Source organism: Haematobia irritans, chromosome 3 (assembly GCF_050003625.1).
Source record: "Haematobia irritans isolate KBUSLIRL chromosome 3, ASM5000362v1, whole genome shotgun sequence".
Taxonomy (NCBI): Eukaryota; Metazoa; Arthropoda; class Insecta; order Diptera; family Muscidae; genus Haematobia; species Haematobia irritans.
This window is the reverse complement of record NC_134399.1, coordinates 180,638,257-180,651,868: the sequence shown is the minus strand read 5'-3', so window position 1 is coordinate 180,651,868 and position 13,612 is coordinate 180,638,257.

Sequence of the window (13,612 nt, the reverse complement as noted above, 5' to 3'; positions counted from 1 at the left end):
GGTGAACGATATCAATTTTGCCATGCAAAAATTGGTCCATGTTGGTTTATAATTACATATAGACTCATCTTTATAAACCGGTAAAAAACTACAGGGGCTTATATTGGTATTTATTTGGCTTTTTATACCCACCACCATAGAATGGTGACGGGGGTATAATCAGTTTGTCATTCCGTTTGTAACACATCGAAATATCGATTTCCGTATTTATAGAGTATATATATTCTTGATCAGGGAGAAATTCTAAGACGATACAAGTATATACGGCCGTAAGTAGAAACTTCTACTGAAGACTGTCATCCACAATCGAATTACTTGGGTTGCGGTAAATTATTTTTGGCTTGGTAGATTATTTTTGGCTCGAGTGGCAACCATGAATATGAACCGATATGGACCAATTTTTGTGTGATTGGGGATCGGCTATATATAACTATAGACCGATATGGACCAATTTTGGCATTGATATTAGCGGCCTTATTCTAATACCACGTTGAAAATTTCAACCGGATCGGATGAATTTTGCCCTTCCAAGAGGCTCCGGAGGACAAATCTGGGAACCGATTTATATGGGGGCCTTATATAATTATGGACCGATATGGACCAATTTTTGCATGGTCATTAGAGAACACATACCAACAGCAAGTTCCAGATTTCATCCGGATCGGATGAAATTTTCGTTTCATAGAGGCTCCGAAAGCTAAATCGGGAGATCGGTTTAGATGGGGGCTATATATAATTATGGACCGATGTAGATCAATTTTTGCATGGATATTAGAGAACGTATACCAATACCATGTACCAAATTTCAGCCGAATCGGATGAAATTTTCATTTCTTAGAGGCTCCGCAAGCCAAATCGGGGGATCGTTTTATATGGGTGCTATATATAATTATGGAGCGATGTGGACCAATTTGTTAGAGACCATATACTAACACCATGTACCAAATTTCAGCCCCATCCTATGGGGCAGGGTATAATAACCATGTCCGTCTGTCTGTCTCTCTGTCTGGCTGTCTGTTGTAATCACGCTACAGTCTTTAATAATAAAGCAATAGTGCTGAAATTTTGCACAAGCTCGTCTTTTGTCTGCAGGCAGGTAAAGTTCGAAGATGGAATATATCGGTCCAGGTTTTGATATAGTCCCCATATAAACCGGCCTTCCCATTTGAGGTCTTGGACTAATAGAAATCGTAGTTTTTATCCAATTTGCATGAAATTAGAAATCTAGAGGTATTCTAGGACCATAAAGAGGTGTGCCAAAAATGGTGAGCAACGGTCCATATGTTGGTATGGTCCTCATATAAACCGACCTCCCGATTTGGGGTCTTGGACTTATAGAAACCGTAGTTTTTATGCAATTTGCCTGAAATTTGAAATCTGGAGTTATTTTAGGAAAATGGTCAGCATCGGTCCATGTTTTGGTATGGTCCCTATACAAACCGACCTCCCGATTTTGGGTCTTGGGCTTATAGAAACCGGAGTTTTTATCCAATTTACCTGAAATTGGAAATCTAGAGGTATTTTAGAACCATAAAGAGGTGTGCCGAAAATGGTGGGTATCGGTTCATGTTTTGGTATAGCCCCCATATAGACCGATCTCCCGATTTTATTTCTTGGGCTTCTAGAATCCGCTGTTTTTATTCAATTTACCTGAAATTGAAAATCTGGAGGTATTTTCTGACAATTAAAAGGTGAGCCGATTTGGGGTCTTGGGCTTATAGAAACCGTAGTTTTATCCAATTTGCCTGAAATTGAAAATCTAGAGGTATTTTAGAACCATAAAGAGGTGTGCCGAAAATGGTGGGTATCGGTCCATGTTTTGGTGTAGCCCCCATATAGATATTCCGATTTTACTTCTTGGGCTTCTAGAAACCGTAGTTTTTATCCAATTTGCCTGAAATTGAAAATCTAAAGGTATTTTCGGGCCATAAAGAGGTGTGCCGAGAACGGTAAGTATTGGTCCATATTTTAGTATAGCCCCCATAAGAACTATATCCCGATTTAACTCCTTGGTTTTCTAGAAACCGTAGTTTTTATCGGATTTGCCTGAAAATTTAAATATGCTGGTGTTTTAGGCTCACAAAAACGTGTATCGGACTAAGTTTTTATCGGTCCATTTGGTAATGGCTCCATATAGACCGATTTCATTTCTTGAGGGTATAGAAGGCGCACTGATCATGAAAATTGCTTGAAACTCAATGTAAAATTTCCAGATTTTACTTCTCGGGTGAAAATCTACAGATTTAAGATTTCAAATCAAGACGTTATTTTATAATTTTCTTGCACACTTACAAGAGATGTTAATGATTCCTCCAAAACACAAACAAAACTGGTTCTTATAAATCCAGAATCTGATATAGTCCTCATAGGTGAAATCTTTAAATTTACCTTCGGGAAGTGTACTGGTTGAACTGATCTGCTTGATCTGTCGTCAAACCTTATTGAATTTTCAAAGGAAACCCTAATATTTGATTCATGGTGGTAGGTATTTAAGATTGGGTCCGGCCGAACTTACTGCTGTATATACTTGTTTTATCTATTATAGACTCGATATGACTAACCTTCTGGTAGAACTTTGAACACAACTCATGCTTAAGGCTACATAAAATTCGACCTGCCACAACTTTCAGTCGTATATAGTTGGTCATATTAAATTCCATTATATTCGAACCTCAGTGTGTCACTGTTATTGTTAGTGATACCAATAAGCATTATTAATGGGAAAATGTGTGAAAAACATAAATATTTGCACAAATGAATATTTACTTAGTATATTGTAAATATTCGTTCGTGAACATTTTTATATTGATTCAGGTTGCATTGTAATAATGCAAACAAATACATCATTCATAGTAAATTCATAACACATTCTTCGAAAATATTGAAAGTTTTGATTTCCTTGGAATAACATAATATGGCCTAGGAAAGCAGAATTTTTAAATATTGCAAAAGCTTGAAATGCAAGACTATTTTAATAGTTTTTTTTTATTTCTTTGCAGGTATGCGATTAAATTATGTAAGTAGATTACATTTGGTTTGGTTACGTCGCTTGATTTCTATAAAAAAAAAACTTTAATGATATATAAAATAAGATCAATGCCAAGGATTTGATTAGATTTGTGCGCCTACAAAAGATGCTTACTAATGGGTTTAATATACACTCAAAAAAGGAGCCATAAATCCAATTTACTTTTATATTATCACGGCCACAAAATAATGCCAAATATTATGACAAATACAGTGGATAAAGTATAAAAGCATCTATCTGTATCATATACACTATAATGCTCAATAAAAAGGCGATAAAATCCGATCCTGCTTCAATCACCTTTTTTGCAGTCGAACATATTTGTAAATCAATACTCCCTCTTCTTCCAAAGCTGTTTCGTAGCTATTATATTTCATATCGCCTAGAAAAACAAATTTTTTAAATATTGCAAAAGCCTGAAATGCAAGACTATTTTAATATATTTTTTATACCCTCCACCATAGGATAGGGGGTATATTAATTTTATCATTCCGTTTGTAAGACATCGAAATATTGCTCCAAGAACCCATAAAGTATATACATATTCTGGGTCGTGGTGAAATTCTGAGTCGATCTAATCATGTCCGTCCGTCCGTCTGTTGAAATCACGCTAACTTCCGAACAAAATAAGCTATCGACTTGAAACTTGGCACAAGTAGTTGTTATTGATGTTGGTGGAATGGCTTTGCAAATGGGCCATATCGGTCCACTTTTACGTATAGCCCCCATATAAACCGACGCTCAGATTTGGTTTGCGAAGCTTTTGGAGGAGCAAAATTCATCCGATCCAGTTGAAATTCGGTACATGGTATACTAACACTCTCTAACAACCATGCAAAATTGGTCCATATCGGTCCATAGTTATATATAGCCCCCATATAAACCGATCCCCAGATTTGGCTTGCGGAGCCTCTAAGAGGAGCAAACTTCATCCGATCCGGTTGAAATTCGGTACATGGTGTTAGTATATGCTCTCTAACAACCATGCAAAAATTGGTCCACATCGGTTCATAATTATATATAGCCCTCATATAAACCGATCCCCCGATTTGACTTGCGGAGCCTCAAAGAGAAACAAATTTCATCCGATCCGCCTGAAATTTGGTACATGATGTTGGTATATGGTCTCTAAAAACCATGCTAAAATTGGTCCACATCGCTCCATAATTATATATAGCTCCCATATAAACCGATCCCCAGATTTGGCTTACGGAGCCTCATGGATGAGAAAAATTCATCCGATTCGGTTGAAATTTGAAACGTGGTGTTAGTATATAGTATATCTCTAACAACCATGCAAGAATTGGTCAATATCGGTCCATAATTATATGTAGCCCCCATATAAACCTATCCCCAGATTTGACCTCCGGAGCCCCTTGGAAGAGCAAAATTCACCCGATCCGGTTGAAATATGGTACGTGGTGCTAGTATATGGTCTCTAACAACCATGCAAAAATTGGTCCATATCGATCCATAATTATATATAGCTTCCATATAAACCGATGCCCAGATTTGAACTCCGGAGCCTCATGGATGAGCAAAATTCATCCGATTCGGTTGAAATTTGGTACGTGGTGTTAGTATATGGACTCTAACAACCATGCAGGAATTGGTTCATATCGGTCCATAATTATATGTAGCCCTCATATAAACCTATCCCCAGATTTGATCTCCGGAGCCCCTTGGAAGAGCAAAATTCACCCGATCCGGTTGAAATTTGGTACGTGGTGTTAGTATATGGCCTCTAACAACCATGCGAAACTTGGACCATAGCGGTCTTAATTATATATAACCCCCATTTAAACTGATCCCCAGATTTGACCTCCGGAGCTCTTGGAGGGGCAAAATTCATCCGATCCGGTTGAAATTAGGTATGTGGTGAAATTTGGTACATTGCGCTGGTACATGGCCGCTAGGTTAGGTTAGGTGGCAGCCCGGTGTTTTGAGGCTCACTTAGACTATTCAGCCCATTGTGATACCACATTGGTGAACTTCTCTCTTATCACTGAGTGCTGCCCGATTCCATGTTAAGCTCAATGTCAAGCCGAGTCCGAACGGCGTTCGACATTGCAGTGAAACCACTTAGAGAAGCTTTGAAACCCTCAGAAATGTCACCAGCATTACTGAGGTGGGATAATCCACCGCTGAAAAACTTTTTAGTGTTCGGTCGAAGCAGGAATCGAACCGACGACCTTGTGTATGCAAGGCGGGCATGCTAATCATTGCACCACGGTGGCCGCCAACAACTATGCCAAAATTGGTCCATATCGGTCTGTAGTTATATATAGCCGATCTCCAAAAATAATCTACCAAAATTTTATTTCTATAAAAAATTTTGCCAAAATTTTATTACTATAGAAAATTTTGTCAAAATTTTATCACTATAGAAAATTTTGTCAAAATGTTATTAATATACACAATTTTTCAAGATTTTGTTTTTATAGAAAATTTTGTCAAAGTTTTATTTCTATAGAAAATTTTGTCAAAATTTTACTACTATACAAAATTTTGTCAAGATTTTATTTCAATAGAAAATTTTGTCAAAATTTTACTACTATACAAAATTTTGTCAAGCTGAATTAAATACGTATTTAATCGGACTTTTTATACCCTCCACCATAGGATGGGGGTATATTACCTTTGTCATTCCGTTTGTAACACATCGAAATATTGCTCTAAGACCCCATAAAGTATATATATTCCGGGTCGAGGTGAAATTCTGAGTCGATCTGAGCATGTCCGTCCGTCCGTCCGTCCGTCCGTCCTTCCGTCCGTCCGTCCGTCTGTCCGTCTGTTGAAATCACGCTAACTTCCGAACGAAACAAGCTATCGAATTGAAACTTGGCACAAGTAGTTGTTATTGATGTAGGTCGGACGGTATTGCAAATGGGACATATCGGTCCAATTTTACGTATAGCCCCCATATAAAAGGACCCCCAAAATTGGCTTGCAGACCCTCTAAGGGAAGCAAATTTCATCCGGTCCGGCTGAAATTTTGTACATGGTGTAATTATATGGTCTCTAACAACCATGCAAAAACTGGTCCGCATCGGTCCATAATTATATATAGACCCCATATAAACCGATGCCCAGATTTGACCTCCGGAGCCTCATGGATGAGCAAAATTCATCCGATTCGGTTGAAATTTGGTATGTGGTGTTAGTATATGGTCTCTAACAACCATGCAGGAATTGGTTCATATCGGTCCATAATTATATGTAGCCCTCATATAAACCTATCCCCAGATTTGTCCTCCGTAGCCCCCTGGAAGAGCAAAATTCACCCGATCCGGTTGAAATTTGGTACATGGTGTTAGTATATGGTATCTAACTACAATGCAGGAATTGGTCCACAGCGGTCTTAATTATATATAACCCCCATTTAAACCGATCCCCAGATTTGACCTCCGGAGCTCTTGGAGGAACAAAATTCATCCGATCCGTATGAAATTAAGTATGTGGTGAAATTTGGTACATTGCGCTAGTATATGGCCACTAACAACTATGCCAAAATTGGTCCATATTGGTCTATAGTTATATATAGCCGATCCCCAAAAATAATCTACCAAATTTTTATTTCTATAAAAAATTTTGCCACAATTTTATTACTATAGAAAATTTTGTCACTATAGAAAATTTTGTCACTATAGAAAATTTTGTCAAAATGTTACTACTATAGAAAATTTTGTCAAAATTTTATCACTATAGAAAATTTTGTCAAAATGTTATTACTATACAAAATATTTTCAAGATTTTATTTTTACAGAAAATTTTGTCAAAATGTTATTACTATACAAAATTTTTTTCAAAATTTTATTTCTATAGAAAATTTTGTCAAAATCTTATTTTTACAGAAAATTTTGTCAAGCTGAATTATATACGTATTTAATCGGACTTTTTCTGTTCAATATATACCCCGTATGTACTAACTTACAATTTAGAAGATGGTATTAAGAAGTTTTAAAGTACCTTGCCATCGGCAAGTGTTACCGCAACCCAAGTAATTCGATTGTGGATGACAGTCTTTAGTACCAGTTTCTATGCAATCCATGGTGGAGGGTACATAAGATTCGGCCTGGCCGAACGTGCGGCCGTATATACTTGTTTTTATTTCTTTGCAGGTATGAGATTTAATTATGTTATGTAAGTAGATTATATTTGGTTTGGTTACATCGCATGATTTCTATAAAAAAAAAACATTAATGATTTAAAAAATAAAATTAAGGCCAAGTTTTTGATTAAATCTGTGCGCCTACATAAGATGCTTACTATTGGGTTTAATATACACTCAGAAAAAAAGGAGCCATAAAACCAATTTACTTTTATCTGAGCTGTGACTGTGCTTTCGTTTCTCAAAATAATGCCAAAAAATATGCCCAAAGCAGTGGATAAAGTATAAAAGCGTCTATCTATAGCTTATACACAATAATGCTTAATGAAAAAAGGGGATAAAATCCGATCCTGTGTCAATTACCTTTTTTGCAGTCAAACATATTTGTAAATCAATAGTTTTTGCTTTCTCTTCTTCCATAGCCAATTCTTTTCTATGGATATTAATTGAGTTTATCATAAATTTGCATAAAAGTTCAATAGACTCAATTCAATATGACCGCAGTAATAAATTTCAAAATAATAGTAATATTTTGTCCCTTAATTCTCATAAAAACAAACCTGTACTACAAACAGGAAATGAAATATTGCAATCTACATGAAATCGACACAAATGGCACTGGCACACTACGACTCTATGACTAACCTATTCTGCCAAATTCACACACACACACATATACTCCTGGTGACACTGCGATACAGATAGCCTTGTATAATCGTAATATCACAGACCAAATACAATCTACTCTCACACAGCATTAGTTCTAAGAGGGAGAGTAGCAGAAAGAGAGGGAGATAGAAAGAGATCTAAAGACTCCAAAATATGGAGATATTCGTTTGAATATGGGGTTTTTGTGTATTTTATTGTTCAATAATGGTAATCAATGATAAAACATTTATTTCTGGCCTAGGTCTTGTCGTATCTTGTTTTCGTTTTTTGTGTGTGTGTGTGTGTGTTTTTTTTATTATTTTTGGTTCATAAGTGAGCTTTTCGTCCATTTTGTTTGCTTTGCATTCCTACCCTAGGGCGTTTTGGGAGTTTTGGTTTCTATTTTTTCTTGTCGTTTTTTTTTTCATTTTGGCAAAATAATCATTTTGCCGGATATGGAGCATAAATTTTAGGCTTTGAAATGTTTGCTTATTTCCCTTTCTCTGCTACTTGCTATTGTGCTGATGCTAAGGACAAAAAATTTGGTATATTTGAAAAATGAAAATTGAAAAACTAAGAAAAATTATATTTTTCCAGGAACTTTTCATAGCCATAAGTATTGCTATGAAATATTGCAAGGCATTTGCTGCTGGTTTCATAAGTGATAGATATGTAGGGGCATTTAATGTGATTTCTGTTTTTTTTTTTTCAAAATCATAGAATTTTAATGTTATTCCATAGAAGGGGAAAATTATTTTCAATTTATTATAATGCCAGGGACAGTACCTTTTTTTGTTTAGGGAATTTTTCTGTTGCGAAAGAAAATATATACCATTAGATATGAGGCTATCTGTTTTTAATAGTAAGATTGCTAAGGGATAATAGTTTTCTAAAAACGAGAGAATATTCCAATAATGCTATTGACTGGTAGATTTCTATCATGAAATAAAAATAATTTCACAAATTATTGCAATTTTTTTCCAAATAGCTATATATTGCCTAATGGGGGTAATATCCCGTAAATGAACATTTCATCAAGTTTTGTCACGCAAGTGTTTTAAACATCAGTAGTTGTTTGTCTTCTTCTTTTTTTGCTTTTTCGTCGATTATTTCCAAAGAAAAATCACTTCTTGTTTAACATCCGCTAGTAAGTCCATACCATGATTCAAACTTGGACGACAGCACAGTGGTAGAAAATTAGACATTTGTGATATGGACTTAAAAAAAATTGTTTTCTGATCCAATCACAAAATTAAATGATTAATTGATTGATTGATCGAATTAATTAATTTTTAATGGAAATGGTTGGGAGCCACCGTGGTGCAATGGTTAGCATGCCCGCCTTGCATACACAAGGTCGTGGGTTCGATTCCTGCTTCGACCGAACACCAAAAAGTTTTTCAGCGGTGGATTATCCCACCTCAGTAATGCTGGTGATATTTCTGAGGGTTTTAAAGCTTCTCTAAGTGGTTTCACTGCAATGTGGAACGCCGTCGGACTCGGCTATAAAAAGGAGGTCCCTTGTCATTGAGCTTAACATGGAATCGGGCAGCACTCCGTGATAAGAGAGAAGTTCACCAATGTGGTATCACAATGGACTGAAGTGAGCCTGATACATCGGGCTGCCATATAACCTCACCTAACCTAACTATAAACGGATCAAGAATATACATATGTACTTTATATAGGCAGAAATCGATACTTCGATATGTTACAAACGAAATTGCAAACTTATTATACTCCCATCACCATTCTATGGTGGTGGGTATAACAAATACCCAGAGTTGTTTCTCTTACACGAAAGTCGTCAGTCACCGAATTTGTTTTTTTTTTTTTTCGATGAGAAGCTATTGCCAAAAATTTTTCTATAGGAATATTTAATCGCAGTTTGTCGGCTAAACATTTTGGACAAAGTTTTTATGGATATTAAATCTTATCCAAGTTTTTTTTGGAAATAAAATTTTTGCAAAATGTTTTAAAGAATATATTATAGAAATAACATTTTGTTTAAATTTTCTATGAATATTAAATTTTAAGAAATTTTTCTATAGCAATAAATTTTTGACAAAATTTTGTATATACATTATATTTGTGCAAAACTTTAATTTATATTAAATTTCCTTAAAAATTAATATTTTTTTTAAATTTTCTTTCATAACAAAATTTTGAAAAAAATTTTTTATAATATTAATTTTTTCAGAATTTTGTATAATAAAATTTTTACAAATTGTGCTACACTGAAAAAATAGTAAACCCACCAGGAAGAAAATTTTGGTTTATTTTACAAAAAAATTAAAATTTTTACAAAATTTTAACTAAACAGTATTACAACCGCTGGCATCACGCCGGTATCACAAAAACAAGTAAATATTTTTCGAAAAATTCAAGAAAATTTATTGGACATAATTAACTTTTTTCATTTGTTAAAGAAAATTTTGCAGTTTGAAGGAAAAAATTGGAGTTCAAAATTGCAAGAATGTCTTTAGTGACATATGAAGTTCATGATGGACGCATTTGTAGTAAAAATTACAAATTTAAAGAAATAATTAACTATTTTGTGAGAAATACGAATTTAGTAATTCTTTATGCCTAATTTGTGTATAATTTGTTCCTGTTTTTTTAGTAAATTTAACTAACGTACGCAAAAAAATTATTGGAGTAAAGGAAACTTTCTCCAAACATAATAATTCCATGAACCAAAATAAAGTTAAATTGGGTTTAGTGAATAGAAAGTTCACTTTTTTTTGAGTGCACAGAAATAAAATTTTTACACCAATTTCTAAAATTTAAACTGGTTATAGAAAACAATTTTGTCGAAATTTTCTATGAAAATTGGAATTTTAAGAAATTTTCCTACAGTAATAAATTTTCAACAACATTTTTACAAAAAATTCACTTTTACACGACTTCCTTACAAATTAGTTTTACAATATTTTCTATAAAAATATAATTTTTCTAAAGAAACACAAACTTTTACAACACTTTCCAAGTTTTTTATAGAAATAAAATTTTGTTCAAATTTTCTATGAAAATTTAATTTTAAGAAATTTTCCTATAGTAATAAATTTTTGACACAATTTTTTATAAACATTGCATTTGTACAAAAATTTTATTTTTACCAAATTTCATTATAAGTTAATTTTTTTACAAAATTTTCTCTAGAAATAAAATTTTGAATACATTATCAATAGGAAAGATTTTTTTCAGAATTTCCAATAAAAATAAAATTTTTACAGTAAGTATTTGTGACCGTCAATTTTTTATTCTATTATAGTTGTTCAAACTGGGCTTTTTACCAAATGTTCTACACTGAAAAAAAAAACAGTGAACCACCAGAAAAGAAAATTTTAGTTAATTTTAGAAAAATTAGATTAATTTTAGAAAATGTTAATTAAATTGTATTACAAACGGAGATGTTTTCGACAAATTCAAGAAAATTTATTAGACAAAATTTTTATTTTTCACTTATTAAAGAACATTTCGTGGTTTGAGGGGAAAAAAATGGAGTTCAAAATTGCAAAAATGTCTTTAGTGCCATACGAAGTTGAAGATGGGCGCATTTTTATACCCTCCAACATAGGATATTAACTTTGTCATTCCGTTTGTTACATATCGAAATATTGATCTAAGACCCCATAAAGTATATATATATATATATATATATATATATATATATATATATATATATATATATATATATATATATATATATATATATATATATATATATATATATATATATATATATATATATATATATATATATATATATATATATATATATATATATATATATATATATATATATATTCTGGGTCGTGGTGAAATTCTGAGTGGATCTAGCCTCGCTAACTCCCGAACGAAACATGCTATCGACTTGAAACTTGGCACAAGTAGTTGTTATTGATGTAGGTCGGATGTTATTGCAAATGGGCCATATCCGTCCACTTTTACGTATAGGCCCAATATAAACGGACCTTCAGATTTGGCTTGCGGAGCCTCAAAGAGAAGCAAATTTCATCCGATCCGGCTGAAATTTGGTACATGGTGTTAGTATATGGTCTCTAGGTTAGGTGGCAGCCCGATATATCAGGCTCACTTAGACTATTCAGTCCATTGTGATACCACATTGGTGAACTTCTCTCTTAGCACTGAGTGCTGCCCCATTCCATGTTAAGTTCAATGACAAGGGACCTCCTTTTTTATAGCCGAGTCCGAACGCCGTTCCACATTGCAGTGAAACCACTTAGAGAAGCTTTGAAACCCTCAGAAATGTCACCAGCATTACTGAGGTGGGATAATCCACCGCTGAAAAACTTTTTGGAGTTCGGTCGAAGCAGGAATCGAACCCACGACCTTGTGTATGCAAGGCGGGCATGCTAACCATTGCACCACGGTGGCTCCTAACAACCATGGTAAAATTGGTCCACATCGGTCCATAATTATATATAGCCCCCATATAAACCGATCCCCAGATTTGGCTTGCGGAGCCTCAAAGAGAAACAAATTTATTCCGAGTTCGGTCGAAGCAGGAATCGAACCCACGACCTTGTGTATGCAAGGCGGGCATGCTAACCATTGCACCACGGTGGCTCCTAACAACCATGGTAAAATTGGTCCACATCGGTCCATAATTATATATAGCCCCCATATAAACCGATCCCCAGATTTGGCTTGCGGAGCCTCAAAGAGAAACAAATTTATTCCGATTCGGCTGAAATTTGGTACATGATGTTGGTATATGGTCTCTAATAACCATGCAAAAATTGGTCAACATCGGTACATAATTATATATAGACCCCATATAAACCCATCCCCAGATTTGGGTTGCAGAGCCTCTAAGAGAAGCAAATTTCTTCCGATCCGGCTGAAATTTGGTACATGATTTTGGTATATAATCTCTAATAACCCAGCCAAAATTGGTCAACATCGGTCCATAATTATATATAGCCCCCATATAAACCGTTCTCCAGAGCCTCTTGGAGGACAAAATTCATCCGATCCGCTTCAAATTTGGAACGTGGTGTTAGTATATGGTTGCTAACAACCATACCAAAATTGGGCCATATCGGTCTATAGTTATATATAGCCGATCTCCAATCACACTAAAATTGGTCCATATCGGTTCATAATCATGGTTGCCACTCGAGCCAAAAATAATTTACCAAAATTTTATTTCTATAGAAAATGTTGTTAAAATTTCATTTCTATAGAAAATTTTGTCAAATTTTTATTTCTATAGAAAATTTTGTAAAAATTTTGTTAAAATTTTATTTCTATAGAAAATTTTGTCAAAACTTTATTTCTTTAGAAAATTTTGTCAAATCTTTATTTCTATAGAAAATTTTGTCAAACTGAATTATATACGTATTTAATCGGTCTTTTTTGATTTAATATAAACCACGTATGGACTTACTTACCATTTAGAAGACGGTGTTAGGAGGTTTTAAGATACCTTGCCATCGGCAAGCGTTACCGCACCTCAAGTAATTCGATTGTGGATGGCAGTGTTTAGAAGAAGATTCTACGCAATCCATGGTGGAGGGTACATAAGCTTCGGCCTGGCCGAACTTACGGCCGTATATACTTGTTTTTTTCTTCAAATTTACAAATTTTAAGAAATTCTGATCTATTTTGTGGGAGACACGAATTTAGTTAATCTTTATGCTTCATTTATGTTTAATTTTCCCCCTTTTTTAGATAATTTGACTAATGTACATAAAAAATTGTGAAAGTCATGGAAATAGAATTAAATCAGCTTTAGTGAAATATAGGGTTCACTTTTTTTTTGAGTGTATAGAAATACATTTACATAATTTGCTACA